General features: G+C 52.4%; 1 protein-coding gene across 15 annotated transcripts in view; it reads left to right on the top strand.

The window, feature by feature from the left end:
• Positions 1–19,404, top strand: part of TBCD (tubulin folding cofactor D) — a 190,981-nt gene that overhangs the window by 74,026 nt on the left and 97,551 nt on the right. The window lies entirely within an intron of this gene.

The following is a 19,404-nucleotide window of genomic DNA, read 5'->3' as shown; positions in this document are numbered from 1 at the left end:
CCTCTTACAGTCGCCCAAATCGAGCAGCTTGAAACAACCGCCGTTCCACTACATCTCGTGATTTTGTGGGCCTGGAGTTTGGGTGGGCGGGCCAGGCGATTCTTGTGTCCCGTGGGCGTTGGCTGGGCACTGGTGGTGTTGAGCAGCAGTGGTCCTGGTGTGGAGGGTCCAGGTGGCTTCACTCACCTGTCTTGCGTCCGGGAGGGCACAGCTGGGCCTCTCTCCCCTCTGGAGTCCCCCTTAGAGGCCTCTCCAGCAGGGTGGTCAGCCTTACCTGGCTCAGGACCCCTGAGAGAGCAAAGAGGAGGCTTCATTCCTCAGAAAGGGGAGGCTGTCCGACTTTGCTGGCCCAGACTGGAGGCGAGGCTGGCAGATGGGGCCCCTTCCCATTCTCAGCTGAATGTGTTGGTGTTTACCTCCGGCTTTGGGTGTTGCTTCCCTTTTTGGGAAGCGAGAGTTTGGCTCTCTGGCTCCTGTGGCTCCACGTGCCCCCTCCTGGGTACGCGCCACTTCTCTGCTATGTCGGAAGCTCTTTCGTGGACCCATGCCGTCTCTCTTGGGCTGGCCCCTTCTTTTGGTGGGGAACATGTCCCTTTTGTGGCTCCTGAGGGAGAGTGTGGAGAGGCCAGTTTCTGGAGCCTTGGTTGATGGAAGTGTCTTCCGCCTGGTTGGTGGTTTGGTGCAGAGCCCCGGCTGGGTGTCCTGACCTGTAGGGCGTGAGGGGCCCTGTGCATCGACCTTTTGGCGCTGCTGCGGAAAAGTTTGATGCCATTCTGATTCCTGATTCTTTGCCCTCAACATTTAAATACGAAAAGTTTCAACTCTCTGGGAGTTGTGGGACTCCGACAGTGATGGCTCTGTGCCCGACACTGGGTGCCCCAGTGAGCATTGTGCCGGCTCTGCTTTGCCACGTGGTCCACCACGCTCCTGCCCTCCATCCTTCTTGTTTGCTGCGTTTCTGGGTCAGGTGCCGGTGTCCCTGCACTTTACCCCTGGACACTTGAGCAGGCGTGTGGCTAGCTATTCATTTACGGTGCTGCTTTTAAAGGTACAGTTGACACTCAGCAAAGGGCGCAGATCTCGCGTGCTGTTTCCTGAGCTCTGAGAAGCACATTTCCTGGAGAGATGTGCTGTGTAGTGATGGCCCCAGGCGGCAGCGATGCTGGCCTCAGAGTTGCCATCTCCTAGAGTTGTGTGTCACCGAGACTCCTGATTCTTAACACACAACTGTTTCTCCCTGTGGGCTCTTTCTTTTTTATTTTTGCTGAGAAAGATCGTCCCTGAGCTAACATCCGTGCCAGTCGTCCTCTATTTTGTATGTGGGTCGCTGCCACAGTGTAGGCGCTGACTGTTGTAGATCCACGTGTGGAACTGAACTGGGCCACCAAAGCGGAGCCCGCCGAACTTCACCGCGAGGCCATGGAGTGGGCCCTGTGGGTTCTTTCCTTTCCCCTCGCTTTTCTCAGGCTCCTTAGCTCTGTCTTCTGGCCTTTCTGTTAAGTACTTCTGCCTGCTGTTGTGGTTCTTGGTTTCCGAGAGTCCTGTTTGTTCCAAGGGCTCCTTTCAGGGCCTCATCCTACGGTGGTCGTGCAGTAGCCTCTCCTGCTTCTCCAAGGGCTCTGGGCAGGTGGTGGGTTCTCCCTGCGTCATCTTCGTTTCTTCCACAGAGGTCCTGTTTTCGGGCTGATGCCTCCTCCACCTGCCGGCCACCCCGGAGAGCTCACTGTGGCTGCGGCAGGGCTGGGGTTCCAGGGTCCACTTCCCCAGCGGCGCTCCTGTTCTCCTTGGTTTAGTCTGCGCCTGCCGCCTCCTCTGGAGCTGCACATCTGGGGCTCAAGGGGGTCCTGCAGTGCATCGGGGGTCTGGTTGCCTCGCTTCCCATTCAGGCTCGGCGTCCGCTCCAGGCTCCCAAGGGTCATCCCTGCTTTGCCCTCCTGTCCTCCGTGACCCTGTAGCTTGTGCCCTAAAAGAGTCCTCTTCTGTTGTGAGTGGCTCCAGCCTGCTGTTGTGACTTGTGACTAAGCTGCTGACCAAGAAGGTCAGATCTGTAGGAGGAGGAAAGCGGCATCAGCTGCCTTTGCTAAGTGTGTTCTGGTCTGAAGCCCTGTGCTGAGCACTCTCCTGCGTTAGTCCACATGATCCTGCAGCAACTCTGTGAAGTAGGAACTCTCTCACGAGCCTGGTTTGCAGAGTGAGACAGCACAGAGAGGGTAAGCAGCCTGGCTGAGGTCGCCCAGCCTGGAGGACAACAGCAGAATCACACCAGATAGTGGAAGGGCTGCACGGGGGGGACATGCCTCTCCATCTGAAATGCAGATGGCTGCGAACCGGACCCATGGACCCCCGTGCTCAGAACCGTGGCGGGGTGGCTGAAGGTGGGGCTCCTGGCCATGAAGGCCTTGATGGCTGTGGGTGTGGGGAGGGATGGGTGCCACGGCAGCGGCTTCTCTCATGGGAGCGGCAGTCCTGCCTGCGTGGGGGTTGGGGGTCATGGCCACACCCACACAGGTGCTCTTGGGCCTGAGTTCAGCTGCTGCATCAGACTGTGCCGTGCTGTCCTACCTTCCCTCCCTGCCCCCAGGTTTGCGTCTGGAGGCCCATCCAGGGTCGCAGCTGCCCTACTCCCCCAGTGGGTGAGGATGCAGCAGCTGTCCCGCTAGCTCCTCTACTTGCTCCTGACTTCACGGCTTTGGGCAGCTTAGTCTTCCTGCTGTTCCCATCCCTGTCCCCATCCCCATCTCTGTCACTGTCCCCCACTCCGTCCCCATCTGACACTCTCCCCCTCTCTGTCCCCGTCTGTGTCACTGTCCCCTTCTGTCTCCATCTGTCACTGTCTCCCTCTTTGTCCCCATCTCTGTCACTGTCTCCCCTCCATCCCCATGTCTGTCACTGTCCCCCTCTCCATCCCTGTCACTGTCCTCCTCTGCATCCCTGTCCTTACCCCCGTCTCTGTCACTGTCCCCCCGCCGTCCCCATCTCTGTCCCCCCCCGCCCCCATCTCTGTCTCTGTCCCCCCTCCGCCCCCATCTCTGTCACTGTTCCCCCTCTGTCCCCATCTCTGTCACTGTCCCCCTCCCTGTTCTTTTCGGCAGCACCATCCTCATGTCTGTGCTGTGTGGCCAGGCTGCTGAGATCAAGTCTTGGCCCCGCTGTTTCCTCCTCCTGTGACGTGGGCAACCCCCTGACCTGGGCCTTAGTCTTCTGTCTGTAGGAAGGTGCACTGGGGCTCCTACTTGTGGGCTTCCTTTGGTTCCGACAGGTTGATCACAACGGCCCACTGTGGTTGGGTGTGCATGGTGGGAATGGCATGCATCGCAGGACAGAACATCTCTGATGAAGGAAACAGGTCACTTCTGTTTTTGACCTTTTAAGTAAGTACAAGATGGTTTCTGTTTTAACTGTTTGCACTCCTTTTGGGGTGCTGCATCTGGAGGAAAGGAGAAAGGAAATAAAGACTAGACAGAAAAGTTGGAGGCATGATCTCTGTCTCTGTCTCATTCTGATCATTGGAAGAAGTGAGCCCTAACCAGCTGCTGGGACCACATTTGTTAAGTTGTCGAAGTTGACACATGCTCCATGAGGTCCTGTCCTTGTGGGCTCCGCCCCAGGGAGGTTGCAAGAGAAGGGGAGCTGGGAAGGTTCCTGGGGCCGAGAGGTGCCTCACTGTCCAGGCTGTGTCTCAGGGTCTCTGCCCTCATGAGTCCTGTGAGATGTGAGGGGCCCGGCCGGTGCGCGGGATACTGCTCCGCTGGGAGGACGTGGGTCGGGAGACCGTGGGGCTGCTTTCCTATGGACTGCAGGCCCATGGAGGGCAGGGCAGCTTCCACGTGCACACGCACACACACTGTGCTCCTGAGCCTTTGCTGAGAGAGGTGTACTGAGGGCAGAGAGCAGAGCTGGGACCTGACCTTTCCCAGCTTCCTTCTAGCACGCTGCCTCTTTCAGGAGCTGCCCCAGGCCGTGGTGCCCACCGAGCCCTGTGCTGAGGCTGCTCCCACTCCAACTTTGTGCACCTCAGGTTTTATGTGCTCCCTCCTCCAGAGGAAGGTGTGTTTCCTGGGGTTTCTTGACTGGAATCCATTTCCAGTTGGACCCCGTAGTGAGAAGCCCTTCCGAGGAAGCTGGTGTGGCCCCTGCAAGCACCCAGACCTTTGGTTCTGAGAGGGTTCTGGGGCACCTGTGTCCCTGTGGTCCCCGTTGCTGATAGGCACCTGGGCCTGCTCAGTGGCGCTTTGCCCTCCTGCCCTCCTTGTCCTCTCTGGGACATCCGCTGTTTCCATATCTGCCCCTCTCGGCCTGTTCTTGGCATGAGGAGGTACAGCTGTGTCGCCGGGCTCTGCAGCTGGCACCTGCCGCCTGTCTGTCTGTCGGTTTTCAGCTGCGTTCCTTCTGCAGACTGAGAGCAAGGCTCTGGCCTGGTTGGGGTGCTTCGCAAGCCTGTCAGCTCAGTGTTGGACCCAGGCCCTGCTCCTGCTGCTCAGAGGCCACCAGCAAGGCCTGGACCCTGTCTCCTTGGATCAGAAACCCAGGAGCAAGTCACTGCTGTCGCCACGGGTGCTCCCACCGGCCACCCATGCTGGGGGCGGCCCCGACCAGCCAAGGCGAGCCAGAGGCTGGCGCCTGGGGCCTGAAGCGCGTGTGGGAGTCAGGCTGGTGCTTGGAGGCCCTGCTATCCCACCCTGTCCCTCCCTGGAGGACTCGGCCATGGAGCTCGTGAGGCAGGTTGTCTCTCTCAGGTGATGCCCTTGATTTCTGGCTTACAAAACCCTGACAGTGTCAGTGGGCTTTTACTTTATCAGACACTGGATAATGGAGACAGGAAAGCAGAGCTAACATGGCTGTCCAGTGAGGCAGCTGAGGCTGGGAGCCTTCAGGGCAGGGTCTGCTGTTGGATGTTTACTTTCCTTGAGGAATGAGTGGAGGGCCTGTTTGTGACTTGAAGTCTGAGAGGATTGCACTACTTGAGTTTTAGTTTGCTTACTATTCCAGTGCTGCCACTCTTAGAATTTATGGGACTTTAATTTTTGGAGGGGAGCACACAAGCCCTGCCTCCCGCCCTCTTGCTCCCAGGCTGTCCTGTGTCTGGGGGCAGTACCCTCCGCCTGGAGCAGGAGCTGGGTGCTCAGTGGGAGGGAGGGAGGGAGGACCGGGGGCTGGCAGTTTCTGGGTGTGTGCCCTGTGGGCAGGCAGCTCCCGAGGCTCCTCCCTTCCAACGCCTTCCCCCAGGGAATGTGTGAAGCAAGGAGCAGAGCTGAGCCTGGAGATGGAGTCCTCATGGCTGGGCGTGCACCTGAGGCTCAGAGCTGGACCGGAGGCTGGCTGCGCCTGCTGTTTAGATGGAGTCTCGGAACCCAGGCCGCAGAGGCTCTGCTGCTCTCCCTCTCCCAGCGTGGTGGGGCTTCTGCATCTCAAGTGAAACTCGAAACCCTGTGCTAAGGGCTTGTTTTGTCTTTGATTGGGAAACTGATTCAGGTTTGTGAACTTGGGCCAAGTTTTGTAGATTCCCACAGTTTTCTTCACCTCATCTCCTCTCCTCACCCAACAATAAAGTGTCTTGTGTTTCGGAATTCTCGCTTGCTCACCTCTCCGTAGCTTATACAGTTTTCCAGGAGCAGGTCATGTGGCTCCTTCCCTCCTTTTGTTGAACTTGTATTTAGAAGACACTTTTCACAGGTCGACCTGTGGGTGTTTTCACAAGCACGTACAGAAGTCCTTTCGTTAAATTGAACTAGGACAAATAAAGAAAAATTAACACAGAGGTTTTTTTTCCTTTTTTTTTATTTCTCATGCTACAGATAACATTAGTGAACAACATAACAATAAAATATAGACAAAAGATGAGTGAGGGAGAAGGTTCCTGGAACTGGTCCTTCCCGTGCTCCCCACCGTGGCCCTGTGGTGCTCCCTTCCTGAGCTCAGCCCTCAGGGCCAGTTTCTCTTTGGTGTGTCCTGAGTCCATCGAGTTCATCCGCAGCAATGCATCTTTTCTTTCATTTCCAGACATTTGTTTTGGGTCTTTCTCAGGGCTTCCCCATCCTTCGCTGTGGTTTCTATTCTTCCTTCCATGTCTTTGCTGTTGAGTGTGTCTTTAGGCTCTGCTCTCTTGAATCCCTGAGCTTCTGACCCTCAGGTTGCGTCTGCACGCTGTCCCTCGTGTGCATGCTTCTCATCTGTAATTCATGATTCCTGCCTGGCTCGTGTTCAGCAGGCATGTGAGATGTCTGCAGTGAGGTTCTGGGTTGCGTCTGCATGCTCTCCCACGTGTGCATGCTTCTCCTGTGTAATTCGTGATTCCTGCCTGGCTCATGTTCACTAGGCATGTGAGATGTCTGCACTGAGGTTCTGGGTTGCGTCCCCAGGGCAGCCCAGCTGGGCAACCTGTAGCAGGCTTCACTGCCCCTCAGCTTGGGCTGCTCCCACCCACTCAAGGTGATGTGCATGGCTGGGCTGGGGGCTTTGATTTCTCATGGAAACTTCCCCCTTCTTCCAGAGCCCCAGAAGGAACAGACTGCCTTGTTGGCAGCTGCGTAGTCCTTTCTTTCACATGAGTGGCCCAAAGTTGTGCAGGGTCTCAGCAGGCCCAAGGCCAGTTGTCCTGAATCTGCCTGGGTGTCAAAACCCCAACCCTCAGCCAATAGGGTTGGTGGTGTTCCCAGACACTCTGTAGGTTGTACTTACCAGCAGTAATCAAAATAATAACAATTAAAGTAAGAATTAATCTTCATGGAGCATTGGCTGTGTCCTAGACATTGTTCTCAGCACCTAGATAAATTCTGGATCCTCATGGTCACCCTGGGAGGACTGTCCAGAGACACACAGCTTGCTTACACTCTTGCCTCTTCATCTCCACACTGTGATGCTAAAGGTTTTGCCTTGCGGCTTTGGCGTCATGTCAGCTTAGCTAAACTGGGTCCCTCTGCCAGAATCCCCTTCCCTGCTGGTTCTGCGAGAGGGTGTGCACAACATAGAAGGCCGCAGTGAAGCAGCGGCCTCGTGTACCATGAGGCGCATCCCGGGGCAGCGCTTTCATAGACCATGTGTGTTGATGCTGGACTGCTGACTGCCTTGTGGGGTGCAGGTGCCTTCTCTGTCCCTTGCTGTGACCCCTGTGTCTCCTCTATATCCCCCCACCTTGCACCCCCCTCCTTGGCTCCTCCACGTTCCCTGGGTCCTCTTTCTCTCCATCTCCACCTCCATGTCCCCTGGATCCCCCTCCTCAGCTCCTCCATCTCTATCTCCCCTGGGTCCCCCTCTTTGGCCCCTCTGGACATGGAGCTGCTTTGCTGGCAGCTCTGCAGTGAGGTGTGCCAGCTCTTCCACAGCTCGTCTGCGTTCTCCAAGTTGACGACGTGGAGGCAGGAGTGGTGGGTGCAGGCTCCACCATGTCCTCGTGGGTTGTTGCAGCACATGCTCAGGGGTCCCTCTTGTCTTTGCTGCCCCCTCCCCATGCCCAGGTTCTGCTGACACCAGGCCCTGCAGCAGAGGCAGAGGGAACAGATGGTGTAGACTGTCACTCGGCCCCCATGGGTACGTCAGCTCTGGCCCCTGCATAGATTGGTGTGTCACTTGGCATCAACCCTGACTGACACAGGTGCCTGCATTATACTTAAGGCCATGGAAAGCAAGAATCCTTAGGGCTGCAGAGATAAATGGACAAATCTGGTGTGCTCCTGAGAGCTCAAACACCTCTCTCAATTGCGGACAGGGCCACTAGGAAACAAAATAATGGGGAGATGTCTATCTGTGGTCGGATAGCATAAATAACAGGGTTGGGTCTGTGGATTTATGTAGAACTCTGCAGCCAGCAGTCGGGGAATGTGCATTCTTAGATACATGGGGAGCGCTTCCCAGTACTGCACATTGACTAGACCCTAAAACAAATCTCAAGAAATTCCAGAGAAATCACTAGTGTATACACTACATTCTTTGACCACAAAGCAATGAAATTAAAAGTCAGATACAGAAAAACAAAGGTAAGACATAAATTTTCTTTTGAAAATTTGAAAACATGGATTTCTAAATAACACATGAATCAAAGAAGAAATCCCAATAGAAATTTTACAATACAAATTGAAAGATAGAAATGAACAGTAACTAAACTGTTACCTGTCAGAACTTTGGAGGTGCAGCCAGTAGTGTACTTGAAAGGTCGTTTAAACCTGAGACTGTGGCCTCGGGCCCGGCTGACCTTGGTATGGCCTTGGAGCCAAGAATGGGTTTTCCTTTTCTAAATGCTGTTTAAAAAAGAAAAAAAGACTGCCTGTGGCCCACGAATCCTGAAATGCTCATGCTCTGGCCCTGGGCAGAAATCGCTTGCTCACTCGCCTTAAAGCTGTGGCAGGTAGAAGAGCGGCTCAGACTGCGGAGTGGGTGAGGGGAAGACGGAGCAAGCAGCGTTAGAAATGGACGAAAGAGGACAGACAGAGCCCAGAGAGGAGGCTGGGGCTTGTTAATAGAAGATGAGAGGAGCTCGCCCGGACAGTGTCAGATGTTTCGATGGGAGCTGCCATCCAGGCGCCATGCAGACCTGCGAAGACAGAATACAGGATGACACATTAGAATATCTTTTGCTAATCAATTTGGTAGGTCAGACATTCCTAGAAAAATATAATTGATCAAAATTGACCCAAGTAGAAGTAGAAAGGTAACTTACCTATGCTCAGTATACTTATGTATAAGTTGGGATAATAACACCCACCTAGAGGATTTTTTTTAATGGTTCTGTAGAGATGTGACTTACGTTCTGTGCAGTTCACCCGTTTAAGGTGTACAAACCAGTGGCTTCTAGTGTAGTCACAGGGCTGTGCAACCATCACCACAATCAATTCTAGAACCTTTGCATTCTCCCAGAAAGAACCCCCACACCCCTTAGCTGTCACCTGAAACCCCCTGTTCTCCTCGGCCCTACACCATCACTAATCTATTTTCTGTCTCTGTGGATTTGTGTATTCTGTGTATTTCTTATAAATAGCGTCATTTAATACGTGGTCCTTTGTGACTGGCTTCTTTCACTTAGCGTAATGTTTTCAAGGTTCATCATGTTGTAGCCTGTGTCAGTATTTCATTTCTTTTTATTGCTAAAGAATATTCCACTGTTCAGTGTATTAGTTTTCTCCGGCTGCCATAACAAAGTACCCAGATTGGGCAGCTTAAACAACAGAAATTTATTTTCTCACAGTTCTCTGGGCTGGAAGTCCAAGATCAAGGTGCTGGCAGGATTGGTTTTTCTCAAGGCCTCTCTCCTCAGCTTGCAGGTGGCTCCCTTCTTGTTGTGTCTTCATGTCGTTGCACCTTGATCTGTGTATCTGTGTCCTGATCTTCTCTTCTTATAAGGACAACAGTCATGTTGGCCTCGTTGTACCTTAGTCACCTCTTTAAAGGCCTTCTCTCCAAATACAGTCACATTGTGAGGTCCTGGGGGTTAGGACTTCAACATATGAATTTGGAAGGGACACAGTTTAGCTCACAACATACAGATAGACCACATTTTGTTTATTTACGTATCAGCTGATGGACGCTGGGTTGTTTCTGCCTTTTATCTGCTGTGAGTAACGCTGCTGTGAACATTTGTGCACAGGTGCCTGTGAGCGCCTGTTTTCGTCTCTTTTGGGTGTGTATCTTGGGGGGGAATTGCTGGATCCTGTGGTAATTCTACATATAACTTGTTGAGGAACCACCTGACTGTTTTCTACAGCAACCACCATCTTGCATTCCCACCAGCAGTGCACAGTGTTCCAGTTTTTCCACATCCTCACCAATACCTGTTATTTTCCTTTTTTTTGGTGAGGAAGATTGGCCCTGAGTTTACATCTGTTGCCAATCTTCCTCTTTTTGCTTGAGGAAGACTGTCAATAAACTAACATCTGTGCCAATCTTCTTGTACTTTGTGTGGGACGCTGCCACAATGTGGCCTGATGAGCGGTGCTAGGTCTGCGCCCAGGATCTGAGCCCGTGAACCTCAGGCTGCTGAAGCGGAGTGCGTGAACTTAACCACTACACCACAGGGCTGGCCTCTTCATTTTTTTGATTATAACCAACCTAGTGGGTATCTCGTTATGGCTTTGATTTATATTTCCATCATGACTAATAATGTTGAACATCTTTTCATGGACTTGGTGGAAATTTGTATATCTCTTTGGAGAAACTTCTATTCAAGTCCTTTGCCCATTTTAAATTGGATTGTTTGACCTTTTTTGTTGAACTCTTACAGGTGTTTGTATATTCTGGATTCTAGACCCTTATCAAATATATGATTTGCAAATATTTTCTCCCATTCTATATGGGTTGTCTTTTTATTCTCTTGATAGTATATTTGTATTGTGTTATTTTTATTTTATTTTATTATTTATTTTTTTTGAGGAAGATTAGCCCTGAGCTAACTACTGCCAGTCCTCCTCTTTTGTGCTGAGGAAGCCTGGCCCTGAGCTAACATCTGTGCCCATCTTCCTCTACTTTATATTTGGGACGCCTACCACAGCATTGTGTGCCAAGCGGTGCCATGTCCGCACCCGGGATTCGAACCGGCGAACCACGGGCCACCGAGAAGCAGAATGTGCAAACTTAACTGCTGCGCCACCGGGCCGACCCCATATTATGTCATTTTTAATGTAAGAATTTCACCACTGTTTTAACTCTCTATTTCTTTTTTTTCTTTATACGTGCAACTTTTGGTGGTATGTGAATGTGTGCGTGTATGTATATGTACACATACACACATGCATATTTATGGATTTTTAAAGAGAATCTTTAGTGTTTTTGTTTTTAAATGTTTGATAATTCTTCAATTAGAATTTAAAGAATTTATAGTTTAGTGGAGGAAGGTAGAAAGCACGTCAAAGTGGTATGTGTTTAGAATTTATACTTGTGTATAGGAGCCATGTAAATTATAAAACCTCTTGTATCAGTTCTATCTTTGTTATTTTTAAGAGTTGAAATTCAGAGGCCGGCCCTGTGGCCGAGTGGTTAAGTTCTCACGCTCTGCTTCGGCAGCCCAGGGTTTTACGGGTTCGAATCCTGGGTGTGGACATGGTACTGCTCATCAAGCCATGCTGAGGCAGCATCCCACATGCCACAACTAGAAGGACCCACAACTAAAAATACACAACTATGTACCGAGAGGCTTTGGGGAGAGAAAGGAAAAAATAAAATCTTAACAAAAAAAGTTGAAATTCATAGTTTGGGTCAAAACTAAGAATGTGACATTTATGAACATAAAGTGATATAGATGTGCTTGTGTTGGCTACATACAGTGTGCTCAGAAAGTAATAGCTGTTCACATAGTTTATCTTAGATGCTTTGAGAACATATATGTTATTTAATGGAAAATCTTTTTATGACTCTTTTAATGAGAAATCTTGCTACCTGGGAGAAACCCTTTACCTACCAAATGTCTTTCCCTGTCTTCCTGGTTTTGTCACCTGTTTCTCTTAGCTGCAGGCTGTTCAGGGTTTAAACTGCAGTGCAGGTTGGCTGATTTGACTGGGGTTGTATGGGAGAGACAGCTGGGGAATCCTGGTTTCCTTGACTTTCGGGTTTGCTCGTGGAAGCAGTGCACTGACGTCTCTCCTGGTGACGCTGACCTGGGGACCGTCTGGCTGGTTGGTGTGCCGTGTGGACGCGGGACATGATGTAGGTTGGTTTTTAGTGTGCATGGGGTGAGATTTCATGCCTTCTCTGGGCCTGTTTTCCTGTTCCTGCCGCTCCGTGGAGGAAGACTGCCCACATGTGACGCACTGGCGTGTGCAGGCTCTTGCTCCCTTTGGAGTCTCCCTGGGCTGGGTGCACAGCTTGGTGTGCGGCTGACCTGTGGGCCCCGTGGTGCAGGTGCTTCCCTGCCTCGGCCTCCTGGTGGACCCACGGGAAGCCCCACTCGAGTCCTGTGAAAGCCGTGGGTGGCCAGGGGCCACTTGGGGCTGTGAGGCTGGTGGTGGTCCTGCTGTGTGGAGTGGGGCCGCCTGCTCTGCCCTCAGCGTGTTTGCTCGTGGTGAGCGGACGGCCTGAAGGTGCCGTGTGGTGGTGAAGAGCTGCTCATGGCGGCCACAGCACTGGCTCACAGGCTGTTCCGGGAAGTGAGTCCGTGCTGGGTGTCCAGAGAGCGACGCCGACGGCCACGCCACGTAAGACACGAAGGTTTCTCTCTCAGCCAGCAGGCGAGGCTGTACCCGCGTTATGGAAATTGCTTTGTGGTTCTGGTGCAGCGCAGAATCTTAACTGTAAGCCCTAAAGTGGGTGCAAATAATGGGAATGTGCCGAGAATAGTTGGAAACCTGTGTCTTTGTAGGGTGCAGTGGGAAGTGCTTTGGAGCTTTTTTAGTGCTTGGACTGTGGTGCCAAAGTGAGGGTGGAGATCTCCTCACCAACGCCGGGGATGTGTCCTGGTGAAGGGGCTGTTGGTGGTGGTGGCTACTTGCCATTCCTCTGGACAAAGGGAGGATGAGGCCAGTGGGCCCCCTGCGCGGCATAGCTATGCCCGAGGGCGTGTCTCAGTGCCCGTTGTCTGCACCTCTGGGGGAGGTTCCGCGGGGGAGATCACCGGGGTCAGGTTGGGCAGTGGCTGAGCCTTGACTGCTAGGCAGTGGGGCTGTTAGAGACTTTTGGTTGGTAATTGGAAGACGGCTGTCCAAACTCACCTGTCCTAGCTGTCCGTGGCAGTGACCCTGGGAGAGAGTCATAAGCAGGTGGTGAAACTGGGAAAGAAAACTCTTCTGGTAACTTGATTCAAGACAGTGGCAGGCTTGTCATTAAGCAGAATGCTGGTGGCTTGTCATCTTCACACTCGTTCTCCTCCCTCCTGCTGGCCGTCTGACGTTGGGCCATGTGTTCTCCCTCGGGCCTTGTGCATCTGTACATCAGGGCCAGTGACTCTCAGCTCGGTAAGGTGGGGTCTCGAGCAGGATGGTCCTCTGGGTCTGCCAGTTCTGAAACTTCCTGCCATAGACATTCTTGGGGCCAGTGGAGGTCTGGGCACCATGGCTGGGGATCCTAGGCTGTGAGTCAGTGGCAGAACTGGTCCCTGACTTCCTGGGTAAGCCTTTGATTCTCCTGAACGCTTGTTTTTACTTCTTTCAAGTTGTTGTACTTGGGCCACTCTGTCATCAGCTGTGGGTGTTTCATACGCCAGCGGCCGGCGCAGAGCAGAGCAGGGTGGAGTGCACCCCGCCACGCTCATATCCTCCCCCGCCCTCTCTGGTGGCCTTTGGCAAAGGGACAGGACGGACAGGCCTCGTTCTGTGCTGCCTGCTAGGCGGGGCGGTGGAGAGATAGAAGGAGCCTTTGTCTCTCCCTGAAAAGGAGAGTCGTGCAGAGATCAGGGAGCATGTGATTGCAAAGAGCGGTGGCTTCCATCACCTGAAAAGAAAGAGTCGTAGCAGAACATAGACTCAGGCCTGGCTGGCCTCGCTGGGAAGCCAGCACCCAGCATGATGGCCCAGAGCCAGGAGATGCCACTGGCCTTGACAAGACTGAGAAAGTGCTAGAACAATTGTATCAGCTGCAGGCAGGGCGTCCGTGGCACTGGTGTTCTCCTTTGAGGGGGTTTGGGTCACCTCCCCTGGGAGTTCACATTTCAACCTCAGCCACCTTGTTTTGTTGTGGTGTTCACGCATTCTGGGGGTGTTGTGAGAAGCCCGTCCCTTTGTCCTTTGTCACCTGTGTCGGGTCTTTGGGTCCCTGGGCTCCAGTGTGTGAGGTGGATGTGCCCTTGAACCTGGGCACCTGGACGTGGTGTCACTGATGTCAGTAGGGTGGTCAACTCTCATGGAAGGGTTTTGGGGCTGTATACTTGAATGTGTGGCAGCCTCCCTGGGTACCTGTGGCATTCTTTCGTTTGAATTTAATAAACTATGGCCCCAGCCGTGCTAGGAGAGCGCGGCTATTTGATGGCATCGCTCCGGGCCTTGTGCTGCTCGTCACCCGCTGCTGATGAGGTGACAGCTTCTCGTACACAGCCCTGAGTCAGCGGGCAGCGTGAGCTGCAGGCTCGTAGGTGCTCTGCGGAGCAGGGCTGGCCCCCGGGTCCTGGCGGGGACGAGGTGTGTCTCCTGCCCATTCCTTCTGGAAGGCGGGTCGCAGGCACAGCTGGCGCTGCCTCCTTACAGTTTGCATGAGGCCCGAGAGGAGACTTACAAGGCTTGGAATGTTTTGACCTTAGAGAAGATGTCTGAAAGTATGGATTTTCAGTATTAAAACACTAAAGAGAGGGTGTATGGGTATAGAAGGTTGTTTTCTACTTCAGGGTTATTTCCAAGCAGTCAGTTATTTCATTTTACTTTTAGGACAATAGGGTGACGTTCAGCCAGCTCCTTTTAGCTTAGAAACTGCCAGCGGAGAGTTAGATTAGCTGTGTAAGTGCGCCATCTAAAAACAGCTGGTCCACGCCGTGGCAGAGAGATCGGTCACCCGTGGAGCCTTACAAATGTCCAGCTGGCCACCTCAGACCTGGGACCCTTGTGCAGTAGGTGGCACCTTGCTAGGCAGAGAGCTGGCGTGATGGTGCCGTGTGTTGAGGCGGACGCGGCTGGCAGTGTCTGCTGAAGGCTCCCGCTTGGCGGCGGGGGTGGTTGCCTGGGTGGGAGGTCGCTGCTTACTTTTCTTCGACCCCTCCCTGGGAGGCTTAGTTAATCTGGTAGCCTCAGGATAGGAGGGTAGGGTTTTAATTTCTCTATGTGATGTTCCAACAGCCCAGGGGTGGTGGTAAGAGAACCAGACCACAGTCACATCTGTCTCTGTCCTTCTTGTGGCATCCACTCAGTGTCCAGGCATTGGCCTTGTTCCCAGACCAAACGCTTGGTCATGTTTACCTTGGGCTGGGTGACAGGTGGGTGAGGGAGGGAGAAGAGAGTTTTTCCTCCAAAGCTTTAGACTCTGTGTTGTTTGTGTCCATAAAGTTTGGAGAAGCTAAAGCACTGCAGATGCTAATTATGTTTTAAAGGGTTGGATGGTCTCTCTGTTTTCCTTCAGTTACAAAGAAACATGCAGGAAGATTATGCTTTAGTGAAACGTTAAGGAAATATTCCTTAGAGAAATGGTTTAAGCACTTTAAAAAAATTGCAAAGTATGTGTGTTCTTGAAAAAGAATGAGAGAAACAGTTCTTCACACAAAACAGTTTTGCAGCTACTGTGTGTGAGGCAGTGTGCTCTACTCTGGTGGATGTGAACGGGAGGCTGCCGTGGGGTCAGGGCCTGGGAAGGAGCCCCGGAACTCCAAGGCGTGCGGTCAGGATGCTGCCCGTGCCTCGTACTCTGATGCCCACTGAGAAGCAGCTTGTGGCCTCCAGTGCAGCCAAGGTAGGTCCTGTTCTGAGGACAGAATTGGGAGGCTCTTGGAGAAGTAGGAGGCGCTGTGTGATGGAGTGGGGGTGGGGGGGGTGGGGGGGTGGGGGCAGGGGCCAGAGGCTGGCCAGCACTCACGGGTGTGGCTCTCAAGCCTGTTAAAAGCCTGACCAAGTGCACTGACTCATACTCAGCGACAGCGAGTAAATTAGCTGCGCCGTCAGGACTAAACCTAGAGACATTTCCATAGTCACAGTTTTCACAGTTCTCGATACCGAAAGTTCTTCATAAATCTGTTGTTAGGAGCAGCCCTGAACATGGAGTGGACGCTCCTCCTCTCTGGGGAGTCTTCCTGTGGCCTCTTGGGTGGGAGATGAGGAAGCTTTTGTGTGCTTTTCAGCTTCACTTGCTCTCCAGGCCTCTTTGAAGGTGCTGACTTCTTGATTTCGTTAAGGAGTGTGGACTGTATCCACAGGATACAAACCTGCTGTGTAATCCGCAGACATCTTAACCGGCAAAGTCGTTCTGATTGCCGTCATCAGCCAAAGTTGGTGCTCAGCCGTCTTTGTTCTCTCGGATTTAACCCTTGACAACAAATATGCTTCATGCTCTTTTTCACTCGTTCTGTGAACACCTGGGTATGGTGAAGATGGTTGGCTTGGGTCTGAGTCTTCCGCACTGGCCTCCTCATGTGCGTGTGGGAGGCGGCAGGTCCCTGTTGACCCTTCCGGTGGAGGTCCAGCTGTTGTTCCTGCTTTGACCTGACTGAAGAGCCCTGAGCAGCACTGTGGCCCCAGCTGGCTCTTCCTGCTCAGGAGCCAGCTGGTCCCTGAGGCCTGCTGCTGTGAAGCTGTGTCAGTTTGTCCACGAGTCTCACGTGGAGAGAAGTTGGGTAGTACTCAGTTGAGTGGTGGTGATGGGGGGTTCGAGTTGTTATCTGTTGGATCACGGTGCAGGTGGAGCAGGCCTGGCAGAAGAGACTTTGGGGACCCCACCATTTCCGTTTTCCCCCAGGAGGCCCTCGCACCTCCTCTTGAAGGTTCAGTTGCCGTCTCTCGTCCTTGCCTCATATTCAGTGTCATCCTCGGAGCACTGGGGAATTGTTTCATTGGACAGGACCTGCACTCACTTTTCCCTGTGCCAGATAACTAGGACTCTGGAAATGATTTCTGTATTCAAAGTTGGCCACACCACTTTGCCAAAGGGCAGCCAGCATGTGATGGCAGTCTTCAAGGTGTACAGATTTGTCACGTCATCTCTTTGGTGGTGCCCATAGTTGACTTTCATGGGCTGAGGCGTGGTGTGGGAGGCGGATGTGCTTGCTGAGCCTGCATGGTGGGCGCAGACCCTGGATTGGGAGGAAGTCAACTGCCAGGACTTACAGGTTGGCTAGAACGTAAGCCAGTGTCCTCAGTTGTGAGGCACTGAAGATGTTAGCGCCCCTCTGAAGAGGAATGCCCTCAGCTTCTCTGGAGGTGGGTGTCCAGGTGTCTCAGGCCAGCAGGACGTGGGGTTGGCTTCCTTCCCCTTAGTGAGCCTTTGCACTCTCTTGTTTCTCCCATAGCCTTTTGAACACATGAGCCTTGAATGTTTAGACCCTAGGTAGGATGTAGTAGTATGTGCACATTCGCACCCTCATGATTCCTTCCAACCGTGTCGACAGGTAATTTGAGGACAGTGAAGGCAGCTCTGCCCTCCCTGCCTTTCCTGTGGAAGTGGCAGCTGACGTTGTGGACACAGATGCCTTCTGCTGTCAGCGTCACGCTGTCCCACGCGTTCTCACCATTTAGAAGTTGAAATCCTCAGATCTTCCAGTTGCTTTGTGAGAAATGCTTCCTGGTAGAGCCCACAGTCCCTAGTTTGAAAGCCGTGGAGCTAGAGCTGTTTCAAAATTCAGAATTTTTGAGATTTCAGAAAGATAACGTGGTTGTGTTCTGTATATTCCTTAACACCACCAGCGGGGTCTGGGTAGCATCTATGACTGAAGACAACAAGATTTCTGCTACGCAGTGTGTGACCACATGCACACGAGGTAGAAGAGACTATATAGTGATTATGTCAGGTCGGGTCTTTCTGCCAAAGAAGATTCCAGAATCCTTTTTTCAGGGCTTTTAGATTTTGCCTTTATGGGTAAGGGCTTCTGAGCCTTTATCATATGTAGAAATAAACGATAAAAAGAAACTGAATGTATGCGAGTATCTTAAATATTTTTTTTTTATGATTGGAAAACTCAAGTTTATCCAAACTCTTAGTTTAACATTCGGTTTTTGTTGAGGGGAGGGGAGATGATGGGAAGACGCGTCCGATCTTTTTCAGTACTCTTCCCTTGTTCACTGGGATGAGCAGAATTGTAAGACTCACCCTCAGTGGGGCATCTGTAGAGTTTGGGCTCCTCCAAGACAGACTTGGTGGCAGCATTGACAGTCGAGTGTGGGAAGGGGCTGTGTGTGGGGCCTGTGTGTGCCCATGTGTGAGGGGCTGGGCTTGGAGAAGGAGGCCCCAGGCTTACAGACAGGTGTGGGATGGCTATGTGTCATCTATGTGTCAACCTAACACTTGGAGACTGACATAGCCACAGGTATCGAACTGCCAACCATAGATGTTACACCTTAACAAGAAGGCTACACGTGGGCATGAGTAAAGAGGCGAGAAGAGACCTTCAACAGGGGAGGTGCAGTTTAAGGGGGTGGGCCTCTCAGTCACTGAGGGCAGGGGTCCCGGCCACAGTCCTGCCAGACTTCAGTGTGCCTGTCTGTTGCACACACAGTGGATCCAGAGTGACATTTGTGACTCGAACATGATACTGCATGTAGTTACGTTTATGTGTAGTTGTGTCTTGATGTGTACATAGCAGTGTTAATGTAAGCACTTTCTCAACTGTCCATTTGGCCTTCAGAGATATCTTAAATGATCTTTTCATTGTAAAGAATAAGGCTTGTTCTGATTTTTGTTTGTTTTATTTTTAATAATCTGAGAGCAGATTATGGAGTACCACAGGTCACTCTGATGGCAGCCTGAGCCGAGGACCCCTGCCTCAGGACCTACTAGCCATGTTCAATTGAAAACAAGAGAGGAGCGTAGCGCCCAGGTCTTATAAAAAGCTGATCTCCCAAAGGTCGTGCTTTTCCACCATAACCCGAAAATGCAGAAAGCAGCGTGGGTTTGTGGGTGACCAGACGTGACAGCTAGGCCCTCCCTTCTCAAGATCACCCAAGACGCCAGCTGGCCTTGCTGGGCGCTGTGTGCTCAGGCTCACGCTTTCTCTGTGTAGGACGTGCTCTAGTCCTGTGGCTCGCACACTCACCCTGATGGCATTGTGAACTCGAAAAATGTGGCTAAATGATAAAACTTGGACATGGAGCAAAGCTCCCGCTAACGCTTAGCATCTTCTTGTGAGAAATGAGCTCTGATTCTGGGGTGCTGGCTTGCTTGTGCTTTATGGAAATAGGTCTGTGGGTTCAGTTCGATGTGGCTGCCTTTGACTGAGCGCCAGTGTGAGCAAACCCCAAGGATACAGAATAAGCAGCGCCTGCTCAGAAATGGTGCACAGTCTGGGGACAAGGCCAGGCCGCCCGAAACCTCTGGACCCTACAGGCCCTACAGGGAGGGTGTTGGATGGACAGATGAGACGCGGTTGGGATCCTTTCGGGGATGGGGACACGTCACACCAGACTAAACCTCAGAGGACGAGTAGGAGAGGGTTCAGTCCTACCGTGTTGTGTTGGTGGGTGACCTTGGTCCCCTGCTAAGGATCGTGACCTGACCTTGTCCCCAGTGGCAGCTCCTTGCAGGGTCAAGTGGGGCTGAGCAGTGTCTGAGGCAGACTGTGCCAGCCATCCTGGGGGGGGGGCTGCCGCGGTCAGCACTGCTGGCAGGATACTCCCAGGGCACGGAGGCTGTGTGCTTGGAAAGGCTCCTGCGCTGGTGAGGAGAGGCTTGTTATGTTCTGTCTCAGCATGTTGGCATATTTCAGTTGCTTTTTTTTTTTTTTTTTTCCTAAATGTTTTTTTTTTTTAAAGATTTTATTTTTTCCTTTTTTTCCCCAACGCCCCCCGGTACATAGTTGTGTATTCTTCGTTGTGGGTTCTTCTAGTTGTGGCATGTGGGACGCTGCCTCAGCGTGGTCTGATGAGC

Source organism: Equus caballus, chromosome 11 (assembly GCF_041296265.1).
Source record: "Equus caballus isolate H_3958 breed thoroughbred chromosome 11, TB-T2T, whole genome shotgun sequence".
Classification (NCBI taxonomy): domain Eukaryota; kingdom Metazoa; phylum Chordata; class Mammalia; order Perissodactyla; family Equidae; genus Equus; species Equus caballus.
The sequence above is the reverse complement of the archived record's forward strand: the minus strand, read 5'-3'. Positions and strand labels throughout refer to the sequence as shown.